This window comes from Sciurus carolinensis, chromosome 16 (assembly GCF_902686445.1).
Source record: "Sciurus carolinensis chromosome 16, mSciCar1.2, whole genome shotgun sequence".
In the NCBI taxonomy this organism is placed as follows: Eukaryota; Metazoa; Chordata; class Mammalia; order Rodentia; family Sciuridae; genus Sciurus; species Sciurus carolinensis.
This window is the reverse complement of record NC_062228.1, coordinates 17,289,263-17,314,324: the sequence shown is the minus strand read 5'-3', so window position 1 is coordinate 17,314,324 and position 25,062 is coordinate 17,289,263. Positions and strand designations below refer to the sequence as shown.

Here is a 25,062-nt window from a genome sequence, read left to right as displayed (position 1 = left end):
ACCTGGGCCTTCCCTTCTGGCCTCTCCACCCATATCCTAGACAAATAACGACTCTGGAGCACAGCTGAGGGTTGGGACAGTCCATGACCACAGGGGACCAAGATTGTGAGAAACTGAAATTCTGAATCTGATCACACAGTCATGATTAAACACAGAGACAGCTAGTTTGCATGGCCCTGACCCTAAGCATGTAACTATTAGAGAGGAAAAGATCTGAATGTATTAGGTCAGGAATGCTTCTTGCAAGTGGGTCTGAAGTTTAGATTTGAACTTGTGCACAGAATAAAAGCAAAGACAGGCCATTCTTGATCTCTTTCTGCCCCAAAGATAAATCCTTTGATGAGATGGAGATGTGGCTCAACGAGAAGCTTTTGCCTAATATACATGAAGTTCTCGGTTTGATTCTGGTCAAAACACACATACATACACACACAAGAAAAAAAATTCTTTGCACCTTCAGTTTTTACAACTGAGGTCTCAAAAGGAGACTAAAGGACCTACCGAAGATATTCAGAGGTGTTCTGTCAACAGTAGGGTTTCAGATTGTTGGAGGTCCAGATGTATAGCTGAGAGGATGAAGTTTTCACATTTCTAGGTGATGGACAGCCTTCCGGCTGTGAGAGGTTCTCTAAAGAAGAATGCTTGTCTCCAGTGACTTTACAAAGTAAAAATGATAGGCATATTTTAGCATAAAATTTAAACATGTTTATGAACTACTAACATAATACAAAATTATATTATCCTTTCATTACCATTTCATCAAAAAAGGCAAACCAAGCATGTGTAGTCATGCAGGCCTGTAATCCCAACCTTTCAGGATGTGTAGGAAGGAATACCACAAGTTTGAGGCCAGTGTCATTGTCCCAGCAAGACCCTGTTTCAAAATAAAAATAAAAAGGCTGAGGATGCAGCTCAGTGGTGATACACCCCTGGGTTCAATCCACAGTACCAGAAATAAGTTATAAAAAAAAGAGGGTAGGAGAGTTAGTGTTAGGGCTAGAGTTAGGTTTAGGGAGGGGGGCAAGAATGGAGGAAGGAAGGACTGTATAGAGGGAAAAGAGGAGTGGGAGGGGTGGGGGGAAGGGAAAAAAATAACAGAATGAATCAAACATTACCCTATGTAAATTTATGATTACACAAATGGTATGCCTTTACACCATGTACAAACAGAGAAACAACATGTATCCCATTTGTGTACAATAATAAAAATAAATAAATAAATAAAATTAAAAAAAAAAAAGAAAAAATATTACAATAAAGATTAAAATTTTTTTTGTGGTGCTGGCAATAAAAAAAAAAAAAAAAAAAAAAAAAAAGAGGGTAGGGATGTAGCCCAATGTAGAGTGCCCCTGGGTTCAAACTTTGGAACTGTAAAACAAAGCAAAACAGAATAAAACAAAACAACAAGAAACAATAGGTCTGGGATGTAGCATAGTGGTAGAAAGCTTGCCATTCACGTTACTGCAGAAAAAGAAAAGAAACTCAACGGGATCTTTGTCCTACTCCTGGCAGTTTGGAGTATGCATTATCAGAACACAATGAGGTCTGCCACAATGATGATTATTGTGATGGGAGCCCATGAAAGCTTTATTTATTGCTAGAAATGACAACATGACTAAAACCAAAATCTATTTTATTTTTCACATTTTATGTGAAAGAGTATGCTGCTTTGGTCCAATGCTCCATTACTCCAATACTGGCCAGTACCTCATCTTTTAAATCACTAGCAGCTCAGTAGGCCCTGAGAGGTATTAAGGGCAGCCTAGGTGACAAGTGTGTTCACCCACGCAGGAAACCAGGAAAGATCCCTAATCCAGAATCACATTTGAGTGAGCCAGAATCAAGATTCCTGAGGCAAAGGCTCTGTCAAGGAGGGTGCAAATCCTGGAAGTCTTCTCCTTCTACGAGCTGCCAGTTCAATCTTCTGCACCAGGCTCACACCCTGGGGTGGGTCACAAAGCTGACAACCGCACCTGGCACCTGACTCCCAATCGGCCCACCCTCCCTGCTCTGTGGATGTAATCTTGCAGGGTGAGGGGAAAATCATAATTGACAAGCAGCTCCACATGGGTGCTGTGTAGGCCCCGAGAGGCTATGTCTGTGCAGAGCAGTATGTCTTGGGATCCCTTCTGGAAGCACTGGAAGATGCCTGCCCTCATCGAAGCTGGCATTTGTCCCTGAAGCCTTAGGTGTTTGATTTTGTGGTCATCCAAAATATATCCCAGCCAGTTAACAGTGCTGGAGCTGTTACAGAATACCAGGACAGTTCCTGAGGCTGCAGGCTTCTCTTCTTTGTCACGCTGCTTGAGGATCTGCAGCAACGCTGCCACCTTCTCTGCTCCCTTCAGCCTCAGAAATGTTTGTGTGACATGAGGCATGATGCAGTGGCGCTGTGAAATGTGATGGTGGTGAGAGATCCTGGACTAGTGGCTCACACCTTCAGGAAATGTGGCTCCAACCAGCACTAACTCAGCCTCGGGATTAAAGGGGTCCTCTAAGTCAGCTGGAACTTGGGCCATTTGGCTCTTTTACAAGATGTAGTCCACCAGGTCTAGGAAGCTTTCTTCCAGCAGCGTGTCTGCCGCATCCAACACCACGAAAGAGAGTTGCTCCAGGCTCATCAGTTGACTCTTCAGGGCCTTCCACAGAGCCCCCGGAGTGGCAACTAGAACATGTGCTGAAGGTTGTTTGGTCAGTTTTAGCCTAATTTTACACATGCCATGGCCTCCCCATAGCTCCTGCACCTGCAGGCCCAAGGAGCTGCCCAGCGATTGGGCCACAGCCTGTACCTGTTCCGCTAATTCTCGGGAAGGCACAAAGACCAGACCCCTGGGAGCAGGTACACGATGGATGTCAAGAGCCAGACGATCAAGGATCCGTTGCAGCAATGGAAGTAGATAGCTTAGAGTCTTGCCACTGCCAGTTTCCGCGGCGCAAAGGAGGTGGTGGCCGCGAAGCAGCGCGGGTGTAGTGCGTGACTGCACGGTTTTGGGTCGAACGACTTTAGGAGCAGCATCGTGCAGTGCGCGCAGCACCCGGGGCTCCAGACCCAGGTTCGCGAAGCTGTCCTGGGACGAGAGGTGTCGCAGCGCTGGCACGTCCAGTGGTGCGTGCTCGATGGAGAAATAGTCCCCATTCGCACGCCGATATCTCCAGCCACGCGAGGCGAGCGTTGAGCACTCCCAAAGTCCCAGCGTGAGGCGCGCTGGCGGTTCAACTCTGGCCGATGGGCGGAGACGAGCAGTGGTCCCGGTCTCACTAACACTGGCCGCTTAGCACTTGACGCCCGCTCCGTGGCTGTGCCTGCCGCCGCTGTAAAGCCCGCGGAATTCGGACCACTGGCAGGGGTTCCTCGGGACCGCGGACCAACAGGATCCGGCGGGGCGCCTGCAGCAAGCGATCGGTAAGCAACAACAGCAACGTCGGCCGTGCCAGAGCCATGTTGCCCTTGCGGCTGGAGAGGCGCACTTCAGTGACGTCACGTATGCGCCGCTCCCTGGCATACGGTGGCTGGCGCAGATCAGTTCAGCCTGCGGAGCTGGCGGTCGTCAGAAAGTGGGCAAGGTCCCTGCAATTCAGTGACCGCTAGGTGTGCAGGTGTGAACAGGAATGGAGACATCCAGAACGAGACCAACCTTGGGGTGGGGAGAGCGCTGTAGGCAGAAGCGGGGACCAGGCGGCAGTGGGGCCCTGGTCCTATGGACCAGTTGTGCTGGTGTCTCCTGGAGAGTGTGTGCCCATTCCTTGAGGTTCTGGTTTATAGTCCTCATTGCCCCTTTTGAGGGCTTGTTCAGTGCCAGGAACCCCTTGTAAACTGTGAAGGTGAGGGATGCGGCGTCCTTTTCAGACATGTGGAGCCTGCGGAAATACTAGTAATAAGTGTTTTGCGAGCGTTGAATGAATGGTCCGCCTGGGGGCTGAGACAAGGGTGTGGAGTTGTGAATCTAGGCTCAATTTTCGCTCCACTCTGACTCCTAATAGCCGTACAATATGGTGTCCTTATGCTTATTAATTCTCTGAAATGGTAAGTAAGGTCTTCAGTCCCCGTTTCAAGCGGTGACATCTCCACCTTAAAAAAACAAAAAACGAAACAAAACAAAACAAAAAAAACAAAGTATATCGTTACAGCCAAATTGCACTCTGTGATTCTTTGTCGCCCTTCCCAAATTCTCATCCTGATTTCACTCTTGGATCCGACTCACCTTCACTCTCAGATACCTTAAATTCTCAGAGTGTAGTGGTAAAGATGCAGTTACACTTCGGAAGTCATCATATTTGTGGCTTATGGTACATAGGCCTGGTCAGGAAGAATATTTGGCTGAGATTTAGATATTGAAGTTGTAAAAAAAAGAACTACACTGGTCATACTTCCTGAAAAGTTCTGAAAATGGGTGTCAGATTTTTGTAGTCTGAAGTTCTGGGGTGGGAGATAAGGTAAATGTTTGTGGATTGATTACATGGGAGGTTCTGAATAGCTGGAAAATGTGATTTAGTGCCACCAATACAGGTGGCTCTTCCAACCTCAGGATGCATTTCTGAAGATTCAATCAAGTATGGATTCAAAATATTCTGGAGAAAAATGTATCTGGGACTAGGGAGATATGTCAGTTGGGAGAGCTCTTGCATACCAGGTACTGGGTTCAGTAAAAAACAAAACAAAACAAAAAAACACCAAAAGAAGAGATAATCTGTCAGTATTGCACATTAAGAGACCTTTTGTTTTGGTCTGGAAACCTTGAACCAAGAACCTCACACATGATAGGCAAGCACTCTAGTACTACCAATCTACATCCTCTACCCTTTTTAAATTTCATGGTCTGACAGGGTCTTACTATGTTTCCCAGACTTGCCTTGAACTTGCAATCCTTCTATCTCAGCCTCCCAAATAGCTGGAATTATAGGTGTGTGACTCCCTGCTCAGCTTCTATACTACTATTATGATTCTAAAAACTCAGAGCTCACTGTTTCTTATCTGAATCGCTCCTTGGATGTCTGACCTGAGGAGTTTCATCCATTTCCATTTACCATTGTTTCTCAGATATAAAACAAAGAATTGGTTTGCACCAAACCAGATGAGATAATTGAAGGAATATCAGAAAAGAGTGGTACTTATGTATGTTTGTATGTGTATTTAAATTGTGTTCAACTATTCAGGGTAGGGTTAGCTGATTAGGTATGCATGTGCTTTCTCATTATGCTGGAGTCTTTATAATTACCTCAAAATCTCATAGGGGTTGGATTTTGTCTAAGTCTTTGCCTGCCCATTGTCCCTAATTTCTTGTCACATCCTCAGACAATGCCTAAAGTCCCTCTCTTTTTCTGGAGTACACAGCAGACATTGAGTAGCATCTAATTAGTGCTTCAGATATATGAAAGTTTCACTTATTTTAAAAAATAGTGAACTCCTAGGAGCAGGAGCTTGGTGTGTCCTTGGATCTCAGTCATTTATTTGTGTATTCATTTTAGAAATATTTTCTCCTGGGTGTCATGGTGCACATCTGTAATCCCATCAGCTTTGGGTGCATGTAGGAGGATCACAAGTTCAAGACCAGCCTTAGCAACACAGGAAGGCCCTGAGCAACTCAGAAAGACCCTGTCTCAAATAAAATATAAAAAGGACTGGGGATGTGTGTCAGTGGTTAAGTGCCCCTGGGTTCAAGGTTCAGTTCCCAGTACCAAAATAAATAAATAAATAGATAAATAAATAAGAAAAAAAATGATTTTCTGAGTGCTGTGCATGTGTCAGGCACTGTTAGAAGAGTGAGTTGTCAACAACATTCCTGTTCTTGTTTATCTTCTTGCCTAATAAAGTAATGATTGCATTATTATTTTGGAGAAAACTTGTTTTATTTATCTACCTACCTACCTACCTACCCACTTTCGGTGCTGAGGCACCAACCCGAGTTATTGTGCCTGGTAAATTCTAGGCAAGTGTTGTGCCCCTGAGACACTCTCCTAGTTCAGGTAGAGATGAGGTACTTTTGCAGATCACCAGTAGTTAGCTGATACTGTAAGCCATGTGAATCAATAAGTTTACATGGGAATAAGAAGGGAAGAGGACCCAAGACTAAGTAGAAACCCTCATAAGTGAAGTTGACTTCTCAGCGGTGGACAGAGAGGCTGAGGGAAACCAGGAGTGCTAGGTCAGGGAAGCCAAAAAGGGGAAGAAATTCAAGGAAGAGGGAGGACTCCACTGTGTCACTTGCTATGATTAAAAAAGATGTAGTCAGGTAAGTATCTAGTAGATTGAGTAACTTTCAGGTCATTGGTGTGTTTTTTTAGCATGGTGAGGGAGAGTGGCAGAGGTGGAAGCTGGTCTGAAGGGCCCAAGGATTAGAAAGCAAGTGGAACCATATCAGTAAGTGAGCAGAGCACACTAGGCAAGCTTTGTGACTTTTTAAGGAGGCCATGATTGTTAGAATGAAGTATCAACAGTAGTTACCACTTAGATGTAGGATTTTGGTTTTCTTGTTGTTCTTGTTGGCTCTTCAGAGAATTCCTAGAATGTGAGCCCTTCTCACCACCTTCTCTGCAGCTCCCTGGTCCGAACTTCCATCATCTCTCACACTGACTACTGAATTGCCTTCTAACTGGACTCCCTGTGATCACTCTTGTCCCCCACAGTTTGCTGTTATCAGAGCAGTCAGCATTATTGGCAAGAACATGTCAGCTGATGCCTCTCCTCCTCTTAGAGCCCTTCACTGGCTCACCTACTCGCTCTTATCTTCTTACTGTGGTTACATCGTGCATCTTACTTCCCTTACTATCCCTTGTCTTTTCTGTGGCCCAGTCATGTCATCTTCCTTGCCATACCTCGAACATATCAGATAAGGTCTTGCCTTAGAGAAGCATAGACATTTGCCTCTGCTATGCATTGTTCCCTTAGCGTCCATCTTAGCTAACTTGAATCTTTCTTTTCTTCTTGTCTACTGGGGCTGGGGGTGGTCACTCAGTGGTAGAGTACATACTTTGCATGTGTGAGGCACAGGTTTCAATCCCCAACATTCCCCACCATGCTTGTGTCGATTTCTCTATTAAAATTGCAACCCAGTCCCAGCTGGTTTTGAGTGTAGGCAGGAGGTCCGATAGTTCAAAGCCAGCATCAGCAACTTAATGATGCCCCAAACAACTTAAGGAGTGAGACCCTGTCTCAAAATGAAAAATTAAAAGGTGTTAGGTATCTCTGGGTGCAAACCTCAGTACAGAAACTAAAAATAAATAAAAAGAAATAAAACCACAACCCAGCCAAGAGTGGTGGCAAGTACTTGCAGTCCCTGCTGCTTGGGAGGCCTACTTCAGGTAGGATTTGGAGACCAGCCTGGGCAACATAATGAGACCCTGTCTCCAAAAAGATATAGAAACAAACTAAAGAAGTAAAAATAAGATTTTTGCTTTTTTCTCTTCCAGGCCCTACCAGTTTTCCAATATACTGTGTTCTTTTGTATGGTGACTTTTGTTTTGTTCTTATGTGTGATGACTTTTGCCTGCTTTCTTCCAGCAGTGAGAAAATTGTGCTGAGCAGACATTTTTTGTTGTTTTGTGGTCTAATGTATCCCAAGAGACTAGGACAGTGGCTGGCACAGATTACGTCCTTAATGACTAGTGGTTAGAGGCATGACTGAGTATGCATACTTTGCATGATCAGACAAAAGGACAGCAAATGACTCTGGATTGGAAGGAAGAAAGAAACGTTTCCCTGGATAACAGAAGGGACTGTTTCCAGTTGAATTTGTGACCTTCTTTTCCTTTCTTCAGGTGCAGCAGAGGAGGAATGATCGTGAATAGCGTCTCTCTGTGCTTCCACAACAAACTCATCTTAGCCCCTATGGTTCGGGTGGGCACTCTCCCAATGCGGCTGCTGGCCCTGGATTATGGAGCTGACATCGTTTACTGTGAGGTAAATGCTCCTGGTTTCCTGGGAGGGCTTTCCCACAGTGGAGCCTCCTCATTTGGATGCGGGAGTGTTCAGGAGTGGGGGAGGCAGAATGGAAACTCCCCGCACAGGTGTTTACTGAAGGTGGCAGGGGATGAACCGGCAACACCATTGAGCTCTGTGGGCCCTAGTGGAGGCCAGCAGCCCGGGGAGCGCAGGGGTGTCTGGGTTACTGAGATGGGTAGATGAGCATCAAGTTGGGCACTGCCCTGGCTCCCACAGGAGCCCCACAGGAGCATATGTTCAGTTCATCAGTGAATGGACTCAGAGGTTAGGAAGAGGAGAGGAAGGACCAGAAGCAGGCTGAGGAACCTGGACGAGGTTGGGTTTTGGTTGCCATCGGATTTTCTGGTGGTGTTAGCTGGTGGGGCAGTAGATACACTTGCTGAGCCCTCTGGAGAATACTGGGGTTCAGACCCAGGTTCAGAAAGATCTGTGAGAAAAACAGAATTAAAGGAGTAGCTGATGTTGGATGATGAGGGAATGTGAGCAGGCAGTGCTTCTCATTGAGCATGTTTCAGAGTCAACCTGGAGAGCTTCCCTTAGTCCTGATATGTTGTCCTACTGAGTGTGAAAAGTTTCAGATGCCATTCAGTTATTCTGATCTTACCACCATTTTTTTTTCCTGTACTGTAGATGGAACCCAGAGCTCTGTGCACACTAGGGCTCCACTGCTGAGCTATTTCTCATCTCCCATTCTTTCATTTAAAACCCATTGGGGGTGGGGTTGTGGCTCAGTGGCAGAGCACTTGCCTGGCATGTGTGAGGCACTGGGTTCAATTCTCAGCACCACATGTAAACTAATAACAATGAAGGTCCATCAACAACTAAGAAAATATTTTAGAAAACCATTGGGGGTGGGGATAGGGATGGGATAACTGTGACTGTAAAAGGCAATAGGAGGAGTCTTTATTGACGGGATCCTTCTGTGTCTTACCTGTGTCAGTGTCAATATCCTGATAGTGATATTGTGTTACAGTTAAGATGTGGCCATTGGGGAAGCTGGGTGAAGGTACCTCCTAGGTCTAGGGTCTCTCACCTTCCACAACTGCATGCGAAGCCCAGTTACCCTAAGATAAAGTGTGTAATTGGAGAGGAACCTACCGTGTAGAGAGAAGGGAGGGCCTGTGAGTGTACTTGGGGAAAACACCCTAATTTCTAGGTGTGATTGTTGGAGGATAGGTGTCAATGTGAGAAGAAAAATGTGAGAAAATATGCAAATTAAAGAGTCTACTGTCAGGGATGCCACAGTCATGTGTGTGAACTACGTGAGACGGCAGAGAGATCAATTGTAAGAAGGCTGTTGGTGGTATTTGTGAGAATAAGGTGAGTGGGGACAGCTGCGGAGTTAAGGCTTAAGGATGAACAGCAAACAAGGAGGGAGAAGAAGGACTGCCGGCCACCACTTCAGGGATTTAAGAGGTTAATTGGGGAACAAGTACAGGCAGGTGGCTTGAGTTAAAGGAAGTAGGGTGAAGGGAGTTATTTAGAAAAGACTTGCGTGTTTGAGGAATAGAGGGAGAAGGAGGTAGAAGTGAGGGGCTGTAGGGGCGATGGGCCAGGCCAGCAGTGCAGTGGAGTCGGTTTGTTGTTTTCTTTTCTTTTGGAGGGTTAGGGGTTTGTATATATACTTTGTGGCAGTGCTGAGGATAGAATCCAGGACCTTGCATATACTGGATAGTTGCCCTGTGACTGAACTGTAGCCTCAGCCTAGGGCCAAGGTACTTTTTTTTTTTTAAATTTTGTTCTTTTTCTTTATACAGGACAGTAGAATATATTTTGGCATAACATACATCCATGGAGTATAACTTATTCTAATTAGGATCCTATTCTTCTTTTAGGAGGCAAGTTGTGGATACTGGTGATTGGATTCAGGGTCACTGGACCACTGATCTCCATCTCCAGCCCTATTTTATATTTTATTTAGAGACAGGGTCTCACTGAGTTGCTTAGTGCCTACAGTTGCTGAGACTGGCTTTGAACTCACGGTTCTCTGGCCTCAGCCTCCCAACCTGCAGGGCTTACAGGCATGTGCCACCACACCTGGCAAGGATCCCATTCTTGTGGTTGTACATGATGAGGAGTTACCCAGATCTGTATTTAAAATACGAGCCTAGAAAAGGTATGTCTGATTCATTCTACTGTCCTTCCCATTGCCTCCCCCTGCCTTTCATTTGATTTCCTTTGTCGAATCCACTGGTTTTGTATCTTCCCTGCCCCACCCAATATTGTTGTGGGTTAACATCCACATATCAGAAAGAACATTTGGCTTTAGGTGTTGGGCTTATCTTATTTTACTTAGGATGATCATCTCCAGTTCTGTCCATTACCTAGCAAATGCCATAATTTCATTCTTCTTTATGGCTGAGTAATATTCCATTGTGTACATATACCACATTTTCTTTATCCATTGATTTCTTGAAGGGCACCTAGGTTACTTCTATAGCTAAACTATTGTGAATTGAGCTGCTGTAAATAGTGATGTAGCTTCAGCACCGTAGTATGCTGATTTTAAGTCCTTTTGGTATAGACCGAGGAATGGGATAACTAGGTCAAATGGTGGTTAGATTCTAAGTGTTGTAAGCAATCTCCATACTACTTTCCATAGTGTTTGCATTAATTTGTAGTCCCACAAACAATATATGTGAGTACCTTTCTCCCCACATCCTGGGCAACATTCATTGTTACCTGTATTCAAGTTGCCATTCTGACTGGAGTGACATAGAACTGGAAGTGTAGTTTTAATTTACATTTCTCGATTTTGCTAGACATGTTGAACATTTTTTCATATAATTTTTGATCTTTTGTATTTCTTCTTTTCTCAAGTGCCTTTTCAGATCCTTTGCCCATTTACTGATTGTGTTATTTGTTTTTTTGGTTTCAAGGTTTTTGAGCTCTTTGTATAACCTGGGGTTAATGTCTATCTGTGGTGCAGGGGGTAAAGATTTTCTCCCATTGCAAAGGCTCTCTGTTCACGTTCTTCATCATTTCCTTTGCAGTGAAGAAGCTTTTTAGTTTGATAGCATACAGTTTCTTGATTCTTGCATGTACTTCCTGCACTTTAGGAGTCTTGTTTAGGAAGTTGGTTCCTAAGTGATCATGATGGGGGTTGGCCTAGTTTTTGTTCTAGTAGTACAGGGTCTCTGGTCTAATTCCTAGGTCCTTGATCCATTTTGAGATGGTTTTGTGCACCGTGAGAGATAAGGATTCAATTTCATTCTGCTACATATGGATTTCCCATTATGCCAACACCGTTTGTTGAAGAGGCTATCTTTTCTGCAGCGTATGTGTATGGTGCCTTTGCCTCCTCAGAGGTTACTGTGTACATGAGGGTGTGTCAACGTGTCTTCTATCCCATGGTCTTGATGTCTGATTTTGGGGCACAGATTTCTTGATAAGGAGGTGGGACCTGCCCTTGTGTGAGATGGGCCCAGGAGGAGAGGGGGGAGTGATGGTCGTGAGGGAAGCTGAGGGGTTATGTGCTGAGAGACTTGTAGGAAGCCAGTCTTTTGTTGGAAATGAGGGTGGCGAGAAGGGTTTGGGAGTAGGGACTTGAGGAAAGTGAGAAGCTGTGGTCTTGTTCCATAGTCACTAAAAACTGGACCTTTGCCTGGCAGCTATGCTTGCTATGCAGTGCTAACTTGCAGCCTTATGGGAAGGAAACCTGAGAAGCCTGGTGGGGATTGGGATGCTGGTACCTGCAGCAGGGCAGGGGCTGAGCTTTCTAGGGTGCTGGCAAAGTGAGGTGGGAGGGAGGGTAGGAGGAATGGAGTACATGTTCTCTGGAGGTTTCAAGTGGGAGGCAGAAAGGAAGGTTTCTGAGTTCAGGATGACAGAGGCCTAAGCATGTCCCATGGCAAAGTTCTAGGGTTGATAAAACGAGGAAAAGGCAGTGGAGCCTGCGTTAATATATTCATCCCCCTTGTCTTTTAGTTTTTTTGAGCTCCCAGAAAGGGGACTTGTTTTCTCTGGGAGAGAGGTACAGTATAATACGAGGATGGAAGGGAGCCATGTCTGTCAGAGCACAGGGCCTGTAGGCAGCCATGCTTCATTGACAGCCGTAGACCATCAGTTTGTGCTAGTGGTGGCCATGGAAGGGAAGCTGGGCAGTAATCGTAGAGCTGCCTCTTGAAACAGAACTGTGTCATGAGGATCCAGATCCTCCATCAGCTAATTCCTTAGGAATTCTTAGGTTTGTTTTCAAGCCCTTTAGAAGTTAAGCACTTAGGATTTATGTGATAACTTCAATATGTGGCCTTTCTAATTGAGGAAACTTGGTTCTCCTAATGAATGTGCCTAGGTGTTTATTCCAGGGTTCTACTCAAGTTTGGAGAAGAGGAAATGTAATTTAAACACTTCAGTATTTTTTGATTACTTCTCTGTGAGAGAGTTGGGATAGCCTGTAGACCAACAGGGGTTTCTGCTACAGAAGACCTACTCTTGCCAGGCACCGTGGCGCATGCCTGTAATCGGTGTGGCTTGGGAGGCTGAGACAGGAGGATTGAGGTTGAAGGTGGGCCTCAAAAAATTAGCAAGACTCCTAAGCAATTCATGGAGACCCTGTCTCTAAATAAAATATAATAAAGAGGTGGGGAAGTGGCTCAGTGTTAAAGGGCCCTTGCGTTTAATTTTTGGTATCAAAAATCAACAACAACAAAAAATGACCTAGTCCTTCCATGCAGTCTTACCTTCGAGGGACAGAAGAAAATAGGCATTTATGTTCTTGCTTGGATATTTGGCTGGAAACTGGGGCCTTGAGACCTGGGCTTGGCATAATGTGGTGCTGGTGCCTCCTGGTGGTTGCAAGAGTTGCTCTGCAAGAAGGCTAACTCCTGCTTGCCTGTTCTTTGTGGGTGAGTTCTCATGAACCCAGATAGAGAGCCAGCTGTAGGATTAGGTAACGAAATTAGCCACGTACCTGGTACAGGACCTGGGGCAGAGCAGGCTGCAGGCTCTTCCTTAGCCCACTGAGCCCTAAACACCTGGAAGATGAATCTTGTCAGAAGAGTTGAAAGAGCAGCAGTCCTTCTTCCCTAGGTTTACCCTTTAAATATTTTAGGAGTGCCCCAGAGGTCTCATTTCTATTCCTTTTTATATTAACAGAGGGACTCCAATGTCCCACCTGAGGAGACAGATGTTAGAGTTAAACCTTTTAATAAGTGGGATCAGGAGAGAAGGTAATGTGTTTTTAACAGATCCCCTGATATACTGATTATTAAAGTAATTCATTACATTGCGTAGAACACAAGAAGGGTAGAAAATTGAGAAGAGGTCTGGGGTTGTGACTCAGTGGTGGGGCACTTGCCTGTAGGTTTGTATGGGGCACTGGGTTCGATTCTCAGGATCCCATACAATAAATGAAAAGGAGGTTCATTGAGACTAAAAATATTTAAAAAATTTGTGGTAAAATTGTAAGGAGAACAAATTTGTGATGGCAAACACCAATAATCCCAGGTCCTTGGGAGGCTGAGGCATGAGGATAACAAGTTTGGGGTCAACCTCAGCAACTTTCCAGACCCTGTCTCCAAATAAAAAAGCAGAAAGGAGTGGGCACGTAGCTGAAATGTAGAACAACCGTGGAATCAGTTTCCAGTACTGCGGAGAGAAAAAGAAAAGAATGGGGAAATTTTTGATTATTTACTTTCAACAGAAAGATTACCTTTACAAAGAAGTAGGAGGAGTATAAAGCATGGATTTTAATAGAGACCCAGTCTCTGCCGAGCTCTGCAGTCACTACTATAATGTCTAGCAGTTCCTCACGGCATGCATAACCACGGCCCTGGGTGCGACACCATCGGACATCCTGTGAAACCTCCTCATGTGTCCCTCAAATTTTTGTATGTTTGAATGACATCACAGTCAATACACGGCAACAATAAACATTTTTATTTCTCTCAACTAAATACAGTAAATATAACTGTGGAAAACAGAAGGTGCATCAGAAGTTGTTCTTTCCCCAGAGAGGCTCAGCCAGCAAGCTTCCGTGGCCTTTGTCTCTTTCCAGTGTGGATCAAGCCTCGAATTTTGGGGCCACAGCAACCCAAGGTCTTTTCTGCCTCTGATGGTGCTCGGCGTTTCTTGGGAGGTCAACGAGATCTCTGAATGGGCTTCTCTGCTTGCTTTTCTTCTGGCTTTTCTACTGGCCTCTCTATTTTCTTTTTGTCTGGAGTGGTGAAGGAAGCGTCCCCATAGAGCCGGTAGCCACCAACCAGACTGTATGTCTCCCCATGCCAACCCCTCTGGGTTTCTGCACATCCTTGGTAGAGGGCATGGTAGTATACAGGTGTAGGAGGAGATGCGGGAGGCAGCGCTGCTGGAAGGAAACCCAGAACCCATCAGTCACTTCTGCCTTATGCACTTTGCCACCAGCCCCACCCTCTCCTGTTCCTTCCTGTTCTGACTGAATCCCTCTTATCTGCTTGGCATCCAAACACAGCCTTTGCCTGTCACCTCCGTGGATGTTTTCTGTCTCCTAAAGAGATGCTTTCTTTAAAGTACGTGAGTTCCTGGAGCCAATGGAAGCAGCAAGAGAATAGTCAGTTCTCAAAATGTTCATAAACAGCACTCCCTCAATCTCCCCTTCTACAACTGAGACAAATTTGTGTAGATCTTTCATTTCTGAGGTTTAATTGAAATAATTTTCAATTTTGGAATACAGGGTCTAATACAAGTTGTTTTAGAACCCCTGTGACGTTGGCAGCTTCTGTTGGGACCCATTGATAGAGCCTGTTTGAACCACACTGAATTCTAGCCTGGTTTTTATGGATTTTTCTAAGGCCTTTCTTTTTTTAGATGGTGTTTTGCTATGTTTCCTCAGATTGTCCTGGAACTCTTGAGCTGAAGCCATCCTCCTGCCTCAGCCTCCTCAGTAGCTGGCACTATGTTGCACACCAGTGTGTCCAGCCCTACCATAGGGTGTCTGTAGTCCATATTCTGGGACAGAGGAATCCAGAGATCCAGATCCGGATTCTGGGTGCCAATCTCAGGCCCAATATCCTTCTCCCCTCCACTTCCTGAGACATCATTTCCTCAGACCTCCAGTCTGACTACCACTTACTCTGTCCCCCGGCTCTTCTGTTCTTCCCAGCTGCATGGCACCACCCTTTCCCTCAGCAGATCAGACTGGGACCTGTGGGAGGGGCCCGAGTGTGTGTATCCCTGACAGTGTGGTAAAGGTGTCTGTGTCTGAAGGTGAGGTTGATGAGAGGCCACGAGCTCTTCCTCAAAGTGCTCCATCATTTGATAAGGAAAGCGCAGCACGCTTTTGTAAGCGTCTTATGAAGGAAGGATGTGGAGAAAGCCTCCTTTCTGATTTGGTGATGGGAGTCTCACCTTTTGGCTGAGGTTTCACTCTGTTCCCCACCCAGATCCTTGAGCCCATTTCCTGTGCTCAGGTGATCCTCCCACCTCAGCCCCAAGTAGCTGGGACTGTAGATGAGTAGCAGTGTACTGGGCTCTGAAGGAAGCATCTGGGGAGTCTGAAGGGGAGGGCTGGGTTGACAGAGATCAGGACCTTTGTGAACACTTGCCCTGAGCAGTGAGCACAAGCACTGTGGGTCCTTGAGGAGCAGCAGACCTTTGGTCTCACTCATGACCGGGGAAGTCCTGAGGTGTGATGGGCCAGCCCAGAAGGAACGTGTGGCAGTCCAGTGAGGTTGTGTATTTACCAAGGGCTCCATTACAGATGCCTGGCCTAGGCCTACCTGCCGCACTTCTCTCCCAAGGGATGGAAGACAAGTTAGACTGAATATAAATGATCCGGTCAGATATTCTGTCTGTAGCAGCCAGACTTGCTGGTGTCTTGTAGAGAACTGGTAGGGAAGTTTCCTAGCTACCCTCATGTGGAAACTGCGGCTTGTGATGTCATCACGACCCACTGAGGTCACGGAAGGAATGGGTTTCTTGAGGAGTGGTGTCAGACCCTTGGTGTTTTATGGAAAATATGGTTGAAACTAGAAAATTCTGCCTGAACCTTCCCTTCTGGCCTCTCCACTCATATCCTCGACAAATATCCACTGTCTGTGGAGTCCAGCTGGGGGTAGGGACAGCCCATGACCCCAGGGGATTAATAGAAACCCAAATTCTGAGACTGACCTGAGAGTCATGAATCAACACAGAGACAGCTAGGTTGCATTGCCCTGTCCCTGAGCATTAAACTGTTGGAGGGACAGTGATGTGAGTGGATTAGGGGGTCAGGGAACTCTTCTTAGTTGTGGGCCTGAACATAGGTTAATATTCGAGCTTGGCATGTTGTGATCTCTTGACTCAGGAGCTCTATGAGGGAGATTTTTTTAGTTTAAAGCCAGCCTCTTCAACTTAGTGAGACCCTAAGCAAGTCAGTGAGAGCCTGCCTCTTTTTTTTAAAATCAAGTCCTGGGGATGTGCCCTAGTTGGTTTAGTACCCCTCAGTTCAATCCCCAGTGTATGAAAGAAAAGAACCAAAAAGTTGGAGATGTTTGAAAGCATTCCAGTTGGGATGAAATGCAAAGATGGGCTCATGTTGACCTCCTTCTGCTCCAGAGATTAATACTTTGATGGAATGGAGATGTGAGGCATTGGGTTTGATCCTGGGCAACAGAGATAAAACAAGAAAAGAATTACACCCTCACGTTTTCACAAGTGAGGTCTGAAATGGAGGCTAAGGGGCCTAGCCAGGGTAACCCAGGTAGTACAGAGGTGTTCTACTCAACAGTGGGGTTTCTTGTTCATGTTGGGGCTCCAGATTTATAACTGATAGGACAAACTGTCACATTTCAAGGTGGTGGACAGTGGCAAGGCTGTTAAAGGTGCTCCAAGGCCAAAGGAATTCTCCAGTGACTTTACAAAATAGGCATACAGGCCCATTTTAACCTAAAATTTGAGATGTGTTTATGACACTATGACATTACAAAATGAGCACATTATCATTTCAGTCCCCTTTCTTCACAAGAGGCTAAGGGGTTCTGTGTGGGTATGTAGGCCCACAATCCCAGCTTTGCTGGAGACTTAGGCAGGAGGACAACAATGTGAGGCCAGTCTCAGCACCTTAGTGAGACCCTAGATAAAAATAAAACAGGCTGAGGATGTAGGTCAGTAGTATTGCTCCTGTGGTTTGCATTCCCAGTACCACAAGTAAGTGATTTAAAGAGAGAGAGAGCTGGGATTTAGCTCAGAGGTTGAGTGCCCCTGGGATTTTTACTGAAAGAAAATTGGAAAGAAAGAAAGAAAAGGAGGGAAGGAAGGAAAAAACGGAGAGACAGAGAAAGGAAAGAAAGAAGGAGAGGGAGAGAAAGAGAGAGAGAAAGACAGGAAGTAAGAAAGAAAGAAGCAAAGAAAGAAGGAACGAAGGAAGAAAGGAAGGAAGGAAAGAAAGAAAGAAAGAAAGAAAGAAAGAAAGAAAGAAAGAAGGAAAAGTCAAAGAATAGGGCTGGGGATGTGACTCAGTGGCAGAGAGCTTGCCATCCATTCACTGCAAAGAAAGAAAATAAACTCAACTGAGTCTCTGTCCTCCATGTGGCAATCTGGATTGTGAGTCATCAGATAAAATGAAGTCTGGCCCAATGGTAATTCTTGTTAAGTCAGTCTATGAAAACATTATTTATTGCTAGAAATGAAATGGCAGAAAATGCAATTCTGTTTTATTCTGCACATTATATGTGAAAGACTATGCTACTTTGGTCCAATGCTCCACTACTCCAATACTGGCTAGTAGCTCACCTTTCAAGCCACTAGCAGCTCACCAGGCCCTGAGAGGCATTTGGACAGCCTAGGTGACAAGTGTGTTCACCCATGCAGGACACCAGGATAGATCCCTAATCCAGAATCACATTTGAGTGAGCAGAAATCAAGCTTGCTGAGGCAACGGCCGTCTCCCAGAGGATGCCAGTCCTGGAAGGCTTCTCCTTCTGCAAGCTGCCAGTTCAATCTCCAGTATCAGGCTCACATCCCAGGGGTGGGTCACAAAGCTGACAAGTGCACCTGACCCCTGGCTCCCTAGCCTACCCACCCTCCCTGCTCTGTGGATGTAATTTTGCAGGGTGAGGGGAAAATCATAATTGACAAGCAGCTCCACATGGGTGCTGTGTAGGCTCTGAGAGGCTATGTCTGTGCAGAGCAGTATGTCTTGGGATCCTTTGTGAAGCATTGGAAGATATCTGCCCTGACTGAGGCTGGCATTTGTCCCTTGAAGACTTAGGTGTTTGAATTTGGGGTCATCCAGAATATATCCGAGCCAGTTGACAGTGCTGGAGCTGTTAGAACACCCGGACAGTTCCTGAGGGTGCAGGCTTCTCTTCTTTGTCACACTGCTTCAGGATCTGCAGTATCTGTGCCACATTCTCTGCTTCCTTCAGCCTCAGAAATGTTTGTGTGACATGAGGCATGATGGAGTGGAGCTGTGAGTGGTGATGGAGGGGAGAGATCCTGGGCTCCCCACTTTATTCTACACCTTCCAGATCTCATGTTTGGGATCAGTCTCAGCACCTTAGGGAGACCTTGTCACAAAACGAAAGGGGGAAAACTGGGGTTTTACATCAGTAGTAGAGTACTTTCCTAGCAGGTGTGAGTTACTTGGTTTGATGGAGAGCACCACATTAAAATAAAAAAGCAAAACAGAGGTATTGTGTCCATTTACCCTAAAAAAATGCTAATATTAAACAAAAAGTTTGAGGGATTTTGGTAAAGTACGACAAAACAAACAAACAAAAAGTACAAATTGAATAATCTTTTGTTTCTAAAGGTTGGGGAACATTTACTCTTTTTGTAAAATATATTTTTAGCTGTTAATGTGCCTCATTTTATTTTGTAGATGTGGTGCTAAGTATTGAATCCAGGGCCTCATACATGCCAGGCAAGTGCTCTCCCACTGAGCCACAATTGCAGTACGTATCTTCTTCTTATAGTAGTCATCTTTGAAAGTTAATGATGGTAGTAGGAAGGGTCGAGCTTCATTAAGAAGGATACATGAGATATAGTTGATTTTTGTTTTTCGTAGAAGTTATGTTCTATGAAGTTGCTGAGCAAAGGAAAATTGGTTTGTGAATAGTGAACTGAGTGACCCTAGGGGAAATACAGGATTAGGGTTTTGCTAGCTTCTAGTCATTTTTTAATCTCCTGATTAGCACCTAAACTGATTTTATGTGTGTATGTGTTCAAAGCTCTGCTGTTTATTTATTTAGGCGCTAGGGATCAAACTCAGTGCCTTGTGCATTCTCAGTCTGTGCTGTACCATGAAGCTCTACTGGCAGCTCCAGCCAATATACCGTTGATTCATTAACCTTCAACTCAGGAACCAATAGCACTATATTGTCATGCCTAACCCTGGCTTATGGAACACACATGTTTTGTCAGTAAGGTTCATGACAGCCTTCTTGTGCTTAAGAGCATAAAAGAGGCAGAGGGATCGCAAGTTCAATGCCAACCTCAGCGAAAGTGAACAGCTAAGCATCTCAGTGAGACCCTGTCTCTACATGAAATACAAATTCCCCTGGGGATGTGCCTCACCGGTCCAGTGCCTTGGTACCCAACCATGAAAAAAAAAAAAAAAAAGAAAAACAAGAAAGAATGAAATACAAAATAATACCGGTCACTCAAGAGGACTTCAGCACCATGATTGAAGCCATTTTCTACAGTGACATCGTTAAGAAAAGTACAAAAATTGAAGGGCTAAATATACTATCAAAAGGATAAATTTAGTATCAGAGCTAAAATAAGGAGACAAGAGTGGCACCTTGTTTGATCTTCTGGAGATGTGTATGTCAGGTGACTGCAGTTTGTTGTCACTTAGTGACTGTCCATGAATGAGTGGAAACACCACATGTATTGATTAGGTGTATAATTCAATTTTAGTGAATAGATGCATTTGAAAATAGGCAATGGCCAATAATAGTGAAGATTGACTGAAAGAGTAATCGTCCACTCCAATTTCCTGACACACTCTTTGTAATTAAGAAATGGTCACTTGCACCTCAAAGTGCCATCTTGCAGGACAATTTTGACCAGTATTGAAACACAAAGTTCAGTGTATGTACGTTTTTTCCAGTATTTCAAAAAATTGTAAAATTCTTGTAATCACTCAGAGAAAGTGCATACAACCCAAACATGCAGTTTAAGAAAGAATGATAAAGTGAATAAATTGTTACCTGTGTAGTGAGATGGACCATCATCAGCACGTCAGAAGCGCAAACGTCTGTGATCCCTTTTTTCCGTTTAAGGTTATGCTTTGCTGTGTTTACCTGCAGGGCTTAGGCTATGCTGAACTTGTACCCCATGTGTTTGTGTTTTCTTGTAGAGGTGCTCAGAACAGTGGGTTTTGTGGTCCCTGATGACCGAGTAGTCTTGCGCACCTGTGAAAGAGAACAGAGCAGAGTGGTCTTCCAGATGACAGGAGACCCCAATGTGTGTCCTCCTGAGGCTTCCTGTGTGTCGGGATGTCATAAGTTAGGTCCTGTGCCTGCCAGCATCGAATGCCTGAGCTTCCTCGCTCAGCAGTGGTTTCCAGAAGAATTGACTTGAGCATTTTTGGAAGGGTCGTTCGTGAGTGCTTACACTATGGGAGTCAGTGTGTGGACATCAGGCTGTCACAGTCTGTTCCATGCCTCCAGTCTCAGATTTAATTTACTTAATTACAGGAATCTTTTGCTTGGCAACATGACTTGTATATTAATTTTTCAAATCCCTAGCATTGATTATTCAGGTTGTGGTGTTTCATTTTGTGTAGTCTGTATTTATTTCCTCTCAGACGAATTAGATTTCCTCCAGAGTGGTTAAACTCTCTGTTTGTTTGTGTCTGCTTTTTGGTTCCAAGGATTGAAATCAAAGGCACTGAATTCCTAAGCCACATCCCCAGCCCTTTGTATTTTTTCTTTTGAGACAGGGTCTTACGGAGTTGCTTAGAGCTCCTCTAAATTGCTGAGCGTGACTTCAAACTTGGGATCTTCCTGTGTTGGCCTCCTGAGCTGCTGGGATTGCCAGTGGGTGGTACTGCACATGGGCAGTTAAGCTTTTACTTTAGAGTTGCAAAGACTCCATTGATCTGTTCTCTTGCTCTGGACATTCCTTGGTGCTTTCTTAGAAATAACTCCCAAAAGATGTTCAGTTCTTGAATACGTTGATGAGAATGGATCGACATATAATGATAGAATCTTATTTTGTGGGTATCTGCATGTTTTCTAGAAGATTCTTTCGTTCATGATTTTGTATGATTGAACGTAATAATAGCATTAAAGACATTGTTTAGGTCTTCCAATTCCATTTTTTTTCCTTTCTCAGTGAGCTCATCCATTGGGCTGGCTTATTGGGAGACAAATGGTCCACACTGCTTGTGAGCATGAATGTGTATGTGTTTGTGTGTGCGGGGCACATGGCGGGGAGATGGGCATGTATGTGTGTGCACATCTGCCTTCATCAGAGCATTGATTGGATGATGAAGCCTTTTGTGTTCCCAGGGACCTCAGATGCAGAGGGAGTCCTGGCTGTGGCCAGGCTTGGCTAAGATTCTCCCTCTCCAGCTCCTTTTGTCTTTCCTGTGAGAGAAGAGGTCTTAGTATCACTAATGACCTTGGAGGTGACCCACCCTTTTGCCTTTTGGCCCATTACTTTCTCTTTTGAGCTGAGAGTTATTTTCTTTCCTCTCTATGACATCTGAAGGCTATCCTGGAACTCATGGGTACTCCCTGTTGCCAGCTGCTAGAGACCCTCCTCTGAGGGCTCAATTTGAATGTTTATTCCTGGAATTCCCTTTGTGGGGATTCTCTGGACTGTAAGTCCTGAGGCTTTAATTCTCAGTGTTGGTAAGTCCTCTTGCTTCCTGAGTTAAGAAAGTCAGCAGAGTACCATGATCAAAGAGTGGGTTTTAGAGTTAAGATACACCTGCGTAGGAATTTGGATTTCCTACTGGCTAAGTGTGTGACGTTGGGATGTTATTTAGCCTTGCTGATAAGTTAGTTCCTCACTGTGTGAAATGATACCATTGGTACTATCCACCTCTGTCACAGGGCAGGGCAAAGGAAATCAGGCATGTTATTTGGAGCATGTCACACATTGGGAACGCTTGGTACATGTTAGCTTTTGTTGTTGATGACAGTGATAGCAAGAAGGGACTCGGGCAGTAATTGCTCTTGATCATAGACTGTTAACTGTAGAAAGCAGAGAATGAGGTCATTGTCTCTTCTGCATTTGAGAGTTTTTGGAGTAAGTCAACCATGCAGCTCAACTTACGAAGGTAGTCGTGTAACTTCTGCCAGAAGAGTTGTTCTGGAAAAGGGCTTTTGTGCTTATGTCACTTCTCTGCATTGATAAATGGTTTTCATTACCCCAGTGGGAAATCCTGCCCTGGAATTGATTTAGCATGATTGTTACTGGGTATTCGAGTAATCTGACACAACTGCAGTATGGCAAAGTTCTCAATCCCTAGCTCTTTTCAGATGTGTATACACATTATGTCTTTTGTCTGGAACTCTGCTCAGATGAGGTCTGTCATTGAGGGTGGTGTGTTTCATAGAGTGAGAGACACAGCATGAGGTTCATGAGCCCAGACCTGTTCATGATTTTGACTCTATCTTCTTCCTCAAGTTGAATGTTTGTTACCTTTTTCTTTATGATTTCCCGGAGAAAGCGATATAGCTGGCATTGATGTCAACATGGGCTGTACAAAAGAATTCCACCAAGGTAAAGGATTTCTTTATGTTCCTCACAAGTATAGTATGGAGATTAAAGGAAGGTAATCAGATGTGACAACGAGGTACAGTGTCTCCTTCTTGACTGGATCCTGTTGTGGATGGGGAAAATGCTAGAAAGGATGTTAGTGGGTCAATGGGCAAAACTGGAACAGGGCTAGGCCTGGTGGCCCATACCTGTAATCCCTGTTATCCTGGAGACTGGTGAAGGAGGATTGCAAATATGAAGCCATCCTAGGCACCTTAGGAGAACCCTGTCTCCAAATAAAATATGAAAGGCCTGTGGAATTAGCTCACTGGTATAGCACTTTCCTGGCAATGTACAAGGACCTGTACAAGGCAATGTACAAGTGTTGCTAAGCATAGGGAAAAAAAAGCAAAGAAAAATACCATGAACAGGTCTTTGTCTTTTCATGAATAAAATCCAAACATATGGGCTGGGTTGTGGCTCAGTGGTGGAGTGTGTGCCTAGCATGCTTGAGGTACTGGGTTCATTTCTCAGCACCACATATTACTAAATGAGGAAAGTACAGGTCTATCAACCTGCTTCTCTACACGAGTGCAGATCCCTGCCCACGGCGGGAGTCTGGTGGGCAAAGCTATGGTCCTGAGCATCTCAATGTGTGTTTGATAGCTTTCTTGTGGAGAATTTGTTCACTTAATTGCTTATGAGAAAAACAGCTCCATGTAATCCTTGTTCTGACTTTTTAAATATTTTAAAGAGTCCTTTTAATTCTTGGAAACAAAGAGGATCTTGTTTTGTACATAAGAACTTTTTTTATGAATAAATCAAGCATCCCCCCAAAAAAGGAAAAGTGAGGCATACATTTACAATAGTAGAGGATGCAGCCTAAATGTCATCTCAGAAGAGATCAGAGCCAAGGGCTATGGTAAGCCTGAGAACAGAGTGGAAAGGCCACCCTTCAACTTGTTTCTTCAGAGGAAATGTGGTCCTGGAGGAAGACATGGAGGACTCCACGATGAGAGGAGTATGGACGCCACCAAGAGATGGAGACAACTGTGAATAGCTCATTTTGACCGAAAGACTGGGGAGGTGAGAAAGAGGAAGCCAAGGAGCAAAAGATGGCAAACATTGGTTGGCAGCAGATGAGCTGGACGTATACTTTAGGTATGGTTGGCTTTTCTTTTGATCAGAGAAGCCAAGTGTCTAGTGGATTAGATTGGCAGTAGGGTAGAGGTGGGGAAGCTAGGTCTTGGCTCTGAAATGATTGGATGTGGGATGTTGGGAAGAGTGGATGGGGTTGGGGAGGAAAGACTGGTGGCCAGGAAGCAGGATTCTTGGTTTTTTGCTGTGATCAGGAGCTGATGAAAGAAGAGGTTTGACTCCGATGATGAAGGAAATTGAGGTTGCTGAGTGTAAGGCATCAGAGGGACTCCTACTGTGCTGCCCTTGGGAGCCTGTGGCAGGGTGAGCAGAAGGTCGGCAGTGTAGACATCGTAGATGTCCCCCTGGCTCACTACCAGAGTCAGCCACTTTGCTCTGAGGAGTCACCTGGGTTGACAGCAATACTTGAGGTCAGGAGGCTGCATCATACCTGCCTGCCTGCTTAAAAAACCAGAGGACCTCGTGGACGGTAGCTTCCAAGAATTTCAGAAATTTGAAACTGTCTATGAGGAGTTGAAAACTTACGGCTGTGCTTTCTCTGATTATGTCAGTGTGTTCCTCAGTTATGTAAGGAGCAGAGATGAAATCATTTGGAATGATGTACCTGATGTAGTGAAAAAGAACAATGAGCAGAATTTCTTCCAGTGTACTACTGTTTACTTCAGGAAAATGGGGAATGAATATTTATATATGTTGACTTTTTATCTACAGAATATATTTGGGAAGACAAAGAAGAAAGTAGGGGCATTGGCCTCCTCTGGGGAAGGAAGCATGGATTTTATTTGTTTTTCTCTAAGTAGGAAATTTACAGTCCTGGGGTAGCGTTAAAATAGTGACTGGCACTAGCCATTTAGAAGAGATACCAACCGGTATGCCGTACTGGCACATGCCAGCCAACTATGTGCTCTATTCTCATGGTTCAAAAATTGAAGGCAGATAAAAGTACAGACTGAGCTGTGCCCAGTGTACACACCTGTAATTCCAGCCATTGTGGAAGCTTCGGCAGGACGGTCTCAAGGTTTAGTCCAATCTCAGCAACTCATGTGGACCCTCTCTGAAAAAGGACTGAGCGTTATGGAAAGGACTGCAGTAGCAAGGAGAGAAAAAAAGAATGTAGATTGAAAGGTCTCCCATTACTTAAGCAGGGGGAATCTTTAGTCTTTTAAGTTTTCAACTTCTTATAGTTTGACCGTATAATCTCTGGCATAAAAGAAAAAAATGAGGAAGGAAAGAAGGAAATTCCATTGTGTCAGACTGCTGGGGAAGGGGCAGTGAGCCTGAATTTGAGGTCCTGAGATTGCTGAGGAAGGGCTGGCGCGTGTGTGTGTGAGGTGAAGGGCAGATGGAGC

At 44.8% G+C, this 25,062-nt stretch overlaps 1 protein-coding gene and 2 pseudogenes across 1 annotated transcript in view; 1 reads left to right on the top strand and 2 right to left on the bottom strand.

Annotated features, from left to right (window-relative positions):
* LOC124966559 (zinc finger protein 835-like) overlaps nt 1-7,886 on the top strand; it is a 40,589-nt gene extending 32,703 nt beyond the window's left edge. The window contains exon 2 of the transcript XR_007105366.1: nt 7,756-7,886. The gene's annotated coding sequence lies outside the window, so the exon portion shown is untranslated. The remainder of the gene's footprint in view (nt 1-7,755) is intronic.
* LOC124966555 (probable ATP-dependent RNA helicase DDX28) lies at nt 1,575-3,451 on the bottom strand (annotated as a pseudogene).
* Nucleotides 7,887-13,899: 6,013 nt separating the features above from the next.
* LOC124967055 (DPEP2 neighbor protein-like) lies at nt 13,900-24,702 on the bottom strand (annotated as a pseudogene).
* Nucleotides 24,703-25,062: the final 360 nt, after the last annotated feature.